Raw genomic sequence first — 9,768 nt, forward strand, 5'->3', positions numbered from 1 at the left:
AGTAGAAATTAATTTTTTCCTTATTCTAAAGAGTCCATTATTATTGATTTAATTGTTTGATTTTCTAAGCATTTGTTTTTTAACATTGTTTGTTTTATTAATATGGGATTAACATTTTTTTTTTTAATATTGCTTGATTCTGTTAATATGGGGTCCACTTTTTTTTTCCCGTGAGTTTGGATGTGGTCAGTTCCACTTTTTTTTCTTCCTTTTTTTTTTAAAGGGACAACGGACGATGAAACATGGGTCTAAACCCATGCTTTATATAGTTTCTTCTTTTTTTATTTTTATCTTTTATATTGCTTGGTGTCGTTTAGTATGGGGCCCACCCTTTTGGACATTATTAGTTTGTATTATATTTATGTATATATATATATATATATATATATACACACACACACACTATGTTCAAAACACGATTGATATAACATTGTAATTTGTGCTCCGTATCTAAAACTTTATTATATTAGTGTTTGCTAAGAATACAAAGTCTGCACTTTTTTTTTGACATTGTTTATTTTTTTAATATGGGATTCACTTTTTTTTTTATTATATATATTGCTTGATTTTGTCAATATGGGATACTATGTTCAAAACACGATTAATATAACATTGTAGTTTGTGCTCCGTATTTAAAACTTTATTATATTAGTGTTTGCTACAAATACGCATGGTGTTTAATATGGGGCCCACAATTATTTTCACATTTATTAGAGTAAGGAAAAAATGAAAAAGTAATTAAATTCTATCTTATTTTAATATATAAGTATTTTAAGTATGTTTCGTACAATAATTTCATTTGCTCCCACTAATGGATTGATACGCACGCGTAATGAATCCATTATTATTGACTTAATGAGATACTTTGGAAATTACATGAATATTATTTGATTTTTTAATATGGGGTGCATTTTTTTTTGGACATTATTAATTTGCATTATTTTTAATATATATATATATATATATATATATATATATATATATATATATATATATATATATATATATATATATATATATACTATGTTCAAAACACGATTAATATAACATTATAGTTTGTACTCCGTATCTAAAACTTTATTATATTAGTGTTTACTATGAATACAAAGTCTTTTTTGACATTATTTTTTTTGAATATGGGGTTCAATTTTTTTTTTTTGATAATGCTTGATTTTGTTAATATGGGGTCTACTTTTTTTACCGTGAGTTTGGAGATGGTGGGTTCCACTTTTTTTTTTTATATATTGCTTGATGCTGTTTAGTATGGGGTCAATATATATGAGGCCCACAATTTTTTTTTTTTACAATTTTTTTTATGGGCCTTTTTAATATGAGGCCCAATTTTTTTTTTTTTTTTTTTTTTATATATACTATGTTCAAAACATGATTGATATAACATTGTAATTTGTGCTCCGTATCTAAAAATTTATTATATTAGTGTTTGTTAAGAATACAAAGTCTGCACTATTTTTTTTGACATTATTTATTTTTTTAATATGGGATTCATTTTTTTTATATATTGCTTGATTTTGTCAATATGGGATACTATGTTTAAAACACGATTAATATAACATTGTAGTTTGTCTCCGTATTTAAAACTTTATTATATTAGTGTTTGCTATGAATACGCATCGTGTTTAATATGGGGCCCATATTTTTTTTTAACATTGTTTGTTTTTTAAATATGGGATTCACTTTTTTTTTTCAATATTGCTAGATTTTGTTAATATGGGGTCCACTTTTTTTTCCCCGTGAGTTTGAATGTGGTGGGTTCCACTTTTTTTTTTTTAATACTGGATGTTGTTTAATATGGGGCCCATAATTTTTTTTTACAATTTTTTTTAATCGGATGTTGTTGAATATGGGGCCCACAATTTTTTTTTTTTTTTACAATTTTTACTATGTTCAAAACATGATTGATATAACATTGTAATTTGTGCTCCGTATATAAAATTTTATTATATTAGTATTTGCTAAGAATACAAAGTCTGTACTTTTTTTTTTTGACATTGTTTATTTTTTTAATATGGGTTTCATTTTTTTTTATATATTGCTTGATTTTGTCAATATGGGATACTATGTTCAAAATACGATTAATATAACATTGTAGTTTGTGCTCCGTATTTAAAACTTTATTATATTAGTGTTTGCTATGAATACGCATCGTGTTTAATATGGGGCCCGCATTTTTTTAACATTGTTTGTTTTTTAAATATTCTTGATTTTGTTAATATGGGGTCCACTTTTTTTTCCCGTGAGTTTGGATGTGGTGGGTTCCACTTTTTTTTTAATACTGGATGTTGTTTAATATGGGGCCCACAATTTTTTTTAATACTGAATGTTGTTGAATATGGGGCCCATAATTTTTTTTTTTCAATTTTTTTTTTTAGGGCCTGTTTAATATGGGGGCCAAATTTTTTATTTTTTTTATTTTTTATGTTGGTGTTGGGGGGGGGGGGGGGGTGGTCCACAGACGGACGACGAAAGAAGCACCAACCGGTGCTTCTAATATAGTAGAAATGATGTGTCGACATCACTTCAAAATATTGTAAAACCATGTCTTGGGACATAAAGTAAAATCTCACAACTCACATAAAGTTGAGTTGTGGTAACAAGTCTACATTGCTTATATAAAATTATGCATAGGCCACTGAATAAATTGAGGCTTGCAGCCAAGTAATGCAAAGTTGCAACTCTAAAATACACAAAATTTTCAGAAGATACATGCAATTAAATTCTATCTTTAGAAATATATGTGTAACTAGTCAATTTGTCAGCAGTTCGCGCGGTCATAAAAACAAATCAAATTTCGTCAAAAAATAAGAGAGAATCTTTTTGTGTATGTGTTAATACTTAGTTTTAATACTTAGTTTAGTTAGTTTACCTGTATAGTTACTTAGTTTAGTTAGTTTACCTGTATAGTTTACTTGTACACTTAGGCCCTTCTAGTTTAATTTATTTAACTCTTATGACTTGTGTATCTATATAGTGTTGTGTACAGAAACAAACTTGGTTGGTTCATTTGTAACAATAGAAATAAAAGCTTCTTTCTCTCTCTATATTCTCCAACCCCAAACTCGATTTTGTTGCTTTCTTCTTCAATGATTCCGTATTGTAACATGGTATCAGATCAAGATTTTTGTAGATTCGGATAGCTCTTCGTTTCCTCTTTCGATCGATGTTAGCCTTGTTAGGGTTTTCACATATTTCTATCAGACTCGTTGATTTCTTTGTGGAAAATTAGGATTTCTAGAATCACCTTGTTCTTCAACCGTGAAATTGGGGATTTCACTTCATTCGTTCATAAATAGCTGATTCAAAGGCATATTTGTCTGGTGCTATCTGTATTTTTTTTAATCAATTTTGGTTGTAGTGCCCTAATTCGAACTGATTTGTGTTGATATTGTCCCTATTTCAACTATTGTGTTGACTTGTGTTGATTTGTGGTGCGTTGCTGTTCCAGTATTTGTTGATTCGTGTGGATATATGTGATATTGTCTGTTTCAACATGGTTACTCTAGTAAATAATACTACTCTAGGAGGAAATTCAACTCCGATAGCTACTGCTACTACTAATGCTAATACGAACCTCAATGAGAATGCTGCAACATCTAGTGATGGTTTTACTCTTTTTTCTATCGAATCTTCACACCCTTATTATTTACATCCATCTGACAGTCCAGGCACCATCTTAGTTACTTCTAAGTTTAATGGAACCGGCTATGGTGGGCGAAGAAGGAGTATGTTGATAGGATTATCCTGTAAAAACAAATTAGGTATGGTGAATGGAGCCTTAAGTCGATCGACCAAATCAACACTCTTCTTATTTTGAGCCTTGGTGTAGAGCGAATGACATGGTTCTTGCCTAGATTTTGAATGGGTTAGAACTTGAAATTAGGGAGATTGATGTATACAGAGATTGAAGAACAGTTATGGAAGGACATTGAGAGGAGATATAGTTAGGCAAATGGTACAAAGGTGCACCAAATAAGGAAAGAAATTGCTTCAATCTCCCAAGGTTCCTCCAATATTTCTTCATACTTCTCTAAGCTAAAGAAATTATGGGGTGAGCTTGCTTATTCGATTACATATCCTGATTGCACATGTGGTTGCAAAGAGACTTTTCGTAAAAATGGAAGAGGAACAAAAGTTGCATCAATTTTTAATGGGCTTGAATGAAGTATACTCAGGTGTTAGAAGAAACATTTTGATGATTAAACCATTACCTGATGTTGATACTGTATATTCTATGTTGATCAATGATGAAAGTCAACTAGAAGCACACAATGTGAGTGCTTCTTTCAACACAGATGCTGCATCTTTTTCTACTGGTTTATAGAAGCCTTATTCAGGCTCTTACCCACCTAGAAACCAAGCCACCTATTCACAAAAGGTGAATTTTGACAACAAGAGAGACCACAGAAACAACAACAATCTGTTTTGTAGATATTGTAAGAACCTTGGTCATGTCATTGCAAATTGTAGAAACCTCTAGTATCTCAACAGTCTTAATAATGGTTCCACACTTCCAAACAATTATTCAAACCAAAATCAAAACCAGTATAAAAGAATTGCTGCTTGTGCTCAAGGTGTTCAGGGTCCAACTATTCAAGCTGATACTAGGACCGAATGTTGTGAAAGCCTAGCCAATCTGATGGTAAAGGAGCACAATTATCACCTGGTCAATTGAATCAAATGATGAGCGTGCTTCAGCAGATGAAAAGTTCTTGCACTGAAGAAGGAGAAACTGACACCATATATGTAGGTTTAGTAAGCAATTCTGATTTTAGTAATTGTTGCTGTTTTGCATGTCATATGTCTAGGGTAGGTGATAATCCTTGGATCATAGGCTCAGGTGCCAATAATCATATGACACCAGTTAAATCCTTTTTAACTAACATCACTTCTCTTCCCATTCCTTATCTCATTACTCTACCAAATGGCTACATGGTGAAAGTCACTTGTACTGGTACTATCACATTATCCCCAGACTTAGTTTTAAAAGATGTTTTGTTTGTGCCTTCATTTAGATACAACCTAATTTCTTTACACAAATTGTTATACCAATTCAAATGTGGAGCTTATTTTACTATTTTTAATTGTGTTATATAGGGCCCTTCTCTGAAGAGGCCACTGGAGCTTGGTAAAGTGTCAAATGGGCTCTATATTCTTTATCCTAAGTCTCTTGTTGTTTCTCACTCTGTAAATACCATTGCAACTACTGTTTCTATCGATAATAAAGCCGCATTATCTTCTACTGATTCCCAAAATGTTATGTCTGATTCTATTGGTTTGTCTTCACTTGTTTGCTCTTCTAATAATGCTTCTAATATTGATTTAATTTGGCATCTAAGACTAGGCCACATGCCACATCATAAAATGAAATCCATTCATTTCCTTAAAGACAAGTTATCTAAGAGACAGGACTTTATTTGTAAAATCTGTCCTATGGCTAGACAACAGAGATTAGCTTTTCCTGAGAGCTCCATTAAGACTACTTTTCCTTTTCAACTGATCCACATTAATTTATGGGGACCTTACCATACTAAAACTTACAATGGATATAAACATTTCTTAATAATAGTTGATGACTTTTCCAGGGCCACATGGACCCACTTACTCTCCAAAAAATCCAATGCTTTCACTCTCATCAAATTATTTATCTTCATGGTTCAGACCCAATTTCATACTTCAATCCAAACTGTTAGGTCAGATAATGCATTTGAACTAGGTTCCAGTTTTGTAGCAGCTTCCTTTTTCTCTTCCCAAGGAATAATCCACCAAACTTCCACTCTTTATACTCCACAACAAAATGGTGTTGTGGAAAGAAAACAGAAACATCTTCTAGAAATATCTAGATCACTTTTATTTCAGTCCAAACTTCCTGTTAAGTATTGGGGAGAATGCATCCTTACTGCTACTTATCTCATAAATAGGTTTCCTTCATCCTTACTGAACAATTCCACCCCTTATGCTCTTCTCTACAAGTCTGATCCTTCCTACTCCCACCTTAAGCCTTTTGGATGCCTTGCCTTTCTTTGCAGTTCCCAAACCTTACAGAGATAAATTCAAGTCTAGATCTCTTACATGTGGGTTTCTTGGCTATAGCATGACCAAAAAGGCTTACAAACATCTTGATATAACCAAGTATACTATGTTCTTTTCCAGAGATGTTCAATTTCAGGAAGCAATCTTCCCATACTCTTCTTCTTTCCATCTTTCCCTTTTTCCTCCTCTTATTCCTCTCATTGATGATTTACCTCTATGCTCCTACAACTATCCCATTTCCTCTCCTGTTTCTCCTTTTACTGAACAGTTTTCCAACCATCCTTCCTCTCCTGAAAATCCTGTTTCTCCTAGGTCTTCCTCTTCTGAAAATCCTGTTTCTTCTCCTGATTCTTCTTCCCCTGATTCATCTCCTCCAATTGCTTTGAGAAAGCCATCTAGATCTGCTGCTCAACCTTCCTACTTGCAACAATATTTGTGCTATAATTCTTCCCGTTTCCCCTCTTGTTTGCAAGTTAAATAAGTCTCTTTATGTCCTTAGACAGGCCTTCAGACAGTGGTATGCAAAGTTGTCATCTGCTTTACTATCTGGGGGATTTCACTCTAGCAAGAATGATTATTCTTTATTCCTTAAGAGTATAGGTTCCTCTTTTACTGTTGTAGCTGTTTATGTAGATGACATTCTACTTACTGGGAATGACTTGGTGGAAATTCATGCTCTTAAGTCTTCTTTGGATGCTCAGTTTAAGATCAAGGATTTAGGCCAAACTCACTATTTCTTGGGGTTACAACTTTTCTAATTTCCCCAGGGTATTCTTGTGACTCAACAAATGTTTCTCAATGAAATCTTACATGAGTTCAACTGTACTACAGTATCACTAGTGGTGTCTCCCTTGGATTTTCACATCAAGCTCTCAGTTCACTCAGGTGATCTTAAGCCTGATCCTTCTCTGTATAGAAAATCGGTTGGGAAATTTAATTTTCTCCAGCATACAAGACCTGACATCTCTTTTAGTGTTCAACATTTGAGCTAATTTATGTCTCAACCCAGAGTTCCTTATTATGAAGCAGCATTACCTGTCCTCAGATATTTGTTAGGCACTTCAAACTTTGGTTTATTTTTAACAACTCCCTTAGTTTTTCTCTTATGGGATATTGTGACTCTGTCTGGGCCAGTTGCTCCTCCAGCAGAAAGTCTGTGGTTATGTTCTATTAATCTTGTGACTCTGACTGGGCCAGTTGCTCCTCTAGCAGAAAGTCTGTAAGTGGTTATGTTCTATTACTTGCTGGTTGCCCTGTCTCCTGGAAATCAAAGAAGCAAGTCACTATTGCACTCTCTTTTGCGGAGAAATTTAGGCCGAGCATGTGGGCTCTCGTGCGTTGGTTGCTAAGATTGTTTGGTCGGTGCCCTAGACGAGCTACTCTTGCTCCTCCGTTGTTCCTGTTTCTGTGTACTGTGACAACAACTATGCCATACACATTGCTAAGAACCCTGTTTTCCATGAACACACTAAGCACGTTGAGGTTGATTGCCATTTTTTTCGAGATGTTCTTCATAGTGGCCTCATTACTCTCAATTGTGTCTCCAGTGATTCCCAGATTGCTGATGTGTTGACCAAAGCTCTCCCAGGTGTTCAAAATGGCACTTTCTTCTCCAAGCTTGGCATGGTGTCCCATTCCAGCTTACGGGGGCTGTTAATACTTCCTTTTAATACTTAGTTTAGTTAGTTTACTTGTACACTTAGGCCCTTCTAGTTTCAGTCATTTAACACTTATGATTTGTGTATATATATAGTGTTGTGTATAGAAACAAACTTGGTTGATTCATTTGTAACAATAGAAATAAAAGCTTCTCTCTATATTCTCCAACCCCAAACTCGATTTTGTTGCTTTCTTCTTCAATGATTCTGCATTGTAACAGTATGTGCATACAAAAAGCCTCAAGTTTATTCCATATAAATCCTAAAAGTGGAAAAATCATTAGTTAGTTGACGATCCCGCACATCACTACTCATGTTACACCTCTGAGTCACCTATTATATGATACACATGTTATCAATGTACGTTAATATAAATGTAAAATGAATATCCCACATTGAGGCTCCATTCAACCAAATATTTGAAAGACTTATGGTGACATATTACTGTTTTTATTCCCCCTATTATATTCTATTTTCCCCTTTTCTCAAGGGTGTGTGAAGTAACATGAATTTCAAGAATAAGGAATAGTGATATATGAACAAACGTACAACAACTGTTTGGACTATTGTAATTGTGCACGAATCATGATCATGAACTCACAACTTCTACAGTAATGACAGCACTTGAAACTAGAAATCATTATTAGAACTACAAAGCTCCAACTTTTTAAGCAATTCCACTTTTATGCAAGTTTCCTTTTCTAATTCTCCGCGTATTGTTAGGTACCGTACAACATATAAATATTTCGCTCATAAAGAATGAAGCAAAAAATAGAAAAAGTTATTGCCATAGAAGGTGGCAAACCCAACTCACACAATTTTAAGCAGGTTGGTTCATGATCACTCACATGATAATTTGATCCAGATGAACTTAAAATGACTTCATTAAGCTATTAGGTCAAAATGGTGCAACCCATGGCCACTTGAAGACATATCTACTTTAGGTTCGAGTTCAAAGTTCTATCAAAACCCATTTGATCTGTTGGGTTCAAAATCTATTATTTATATTTATTTGATGAATATTTTAACGATATATATATATATATATATATATATATATATATATATATATATATATATATATATATATATATATATATATATATATATATATATATATATATATATATATATATACATTTTAAGCCAAAACTACTTAGTATGCATGAACACATGATCTCTATATTCTAAGTCTACCAATTAACTCGCCGGATCAAAGTACAACCTATATACAAACATATAAGATCAAATTTGAAATTTAAGAATTATGACGTAATCTTGGAAGAACTTAAGAAAAATAGATTAATTTCCACATAATTTTTTTTTAAAAAACAAAAAGCATAATATAAAAGCAGGGGATTGCTAGCTAGGTTGGATCATGCATGTAATGCGAGTTGGATTATTATATCTTATTTAACTCATTTTGACGAAATTAATTCTACGCTATTTTAGTCCTAGCCTATTTATTAATTTGACCCGCTTTGGATGCATTAAGTTTGACTTAACATATTCATTTTGCACCTCTAGTTGTTTCCAAAGCGGGTATTTATTTCACTTCTAAGTGCAAAATATTTTTTGCTTAGTGGTTCATCTTTGTGCTTATGATCTACGTACTATATCCAACTTCAAAGAATTCCTTCGTGGAAATAAATAATTGATCAATCTTGATGAGACGTGGGAGATTATGAGAAGTTATAGGTGTTTGATTTTTAGTACATTTCATTGTTGTAAGATTGCAGGATACTGGTAGGTGTATTTGATGGCGACTTTCATGTATATAATACAAGAATGAAATATCCATCAGTTAACCTTCCTTAAGGGGAAAGTATATATTCCGAATAACCAGATACATGAATATTTATGAAAAAAAAAATTAGGACTTAGCAACGCACAAATTATGTAGCTAAATAAAAAAATTCGTCACATTTATATATAGCCAATAAATTATTAAAAAATCCTGTTAGCTACGAAATATTTACCAACATATTGCAACAAATTTTGTAACTAAAGCCAACATGGACTATTCATTAGTAATTTTTTTTAATTAGATACGAACTATTTA

General features: G+C 32.6%; 1 long non-coding RNA gene across 1 annotated transcript; it reads right to left on the minus strand.

Annotated features, from left to right (window-relative positions):
- Window positions 1-401: 401 nt before the first annotated feature.
- LOC132069450 (uncharacterized) lies at window positions 402-776 on the minus strand. Its single transcript, XR_009417785.1, has 2 exons — window positions 539-776; window positions 402-496 (listed from the first exon to the last, which is right to left on the minus strand). It is a non-coding gene; the product is annotated as an uncharacterized LOC132069450 (long non-coding RNA).
- Window positions 777-9,768: the final 8,992 nt, after the last annotated feature.

Source organism: Lycium ferocissimum, chromosome 9, assembly GCF_029784015.1.
Source record: "Lycium ferocissimum isolate CSIRO_LF1 chromosome 9, AGI_CSIRO_Lferr_CH_V1, whole genome shotgun sequence".
NCBI classification, from domain to species: domain Eukaryota; kingdom Viridiplantae; phylum Streptophyta; class Magnoliopsida; order Solanales; family Solanaceae; genus Lycium; species Lycium ferocissimum.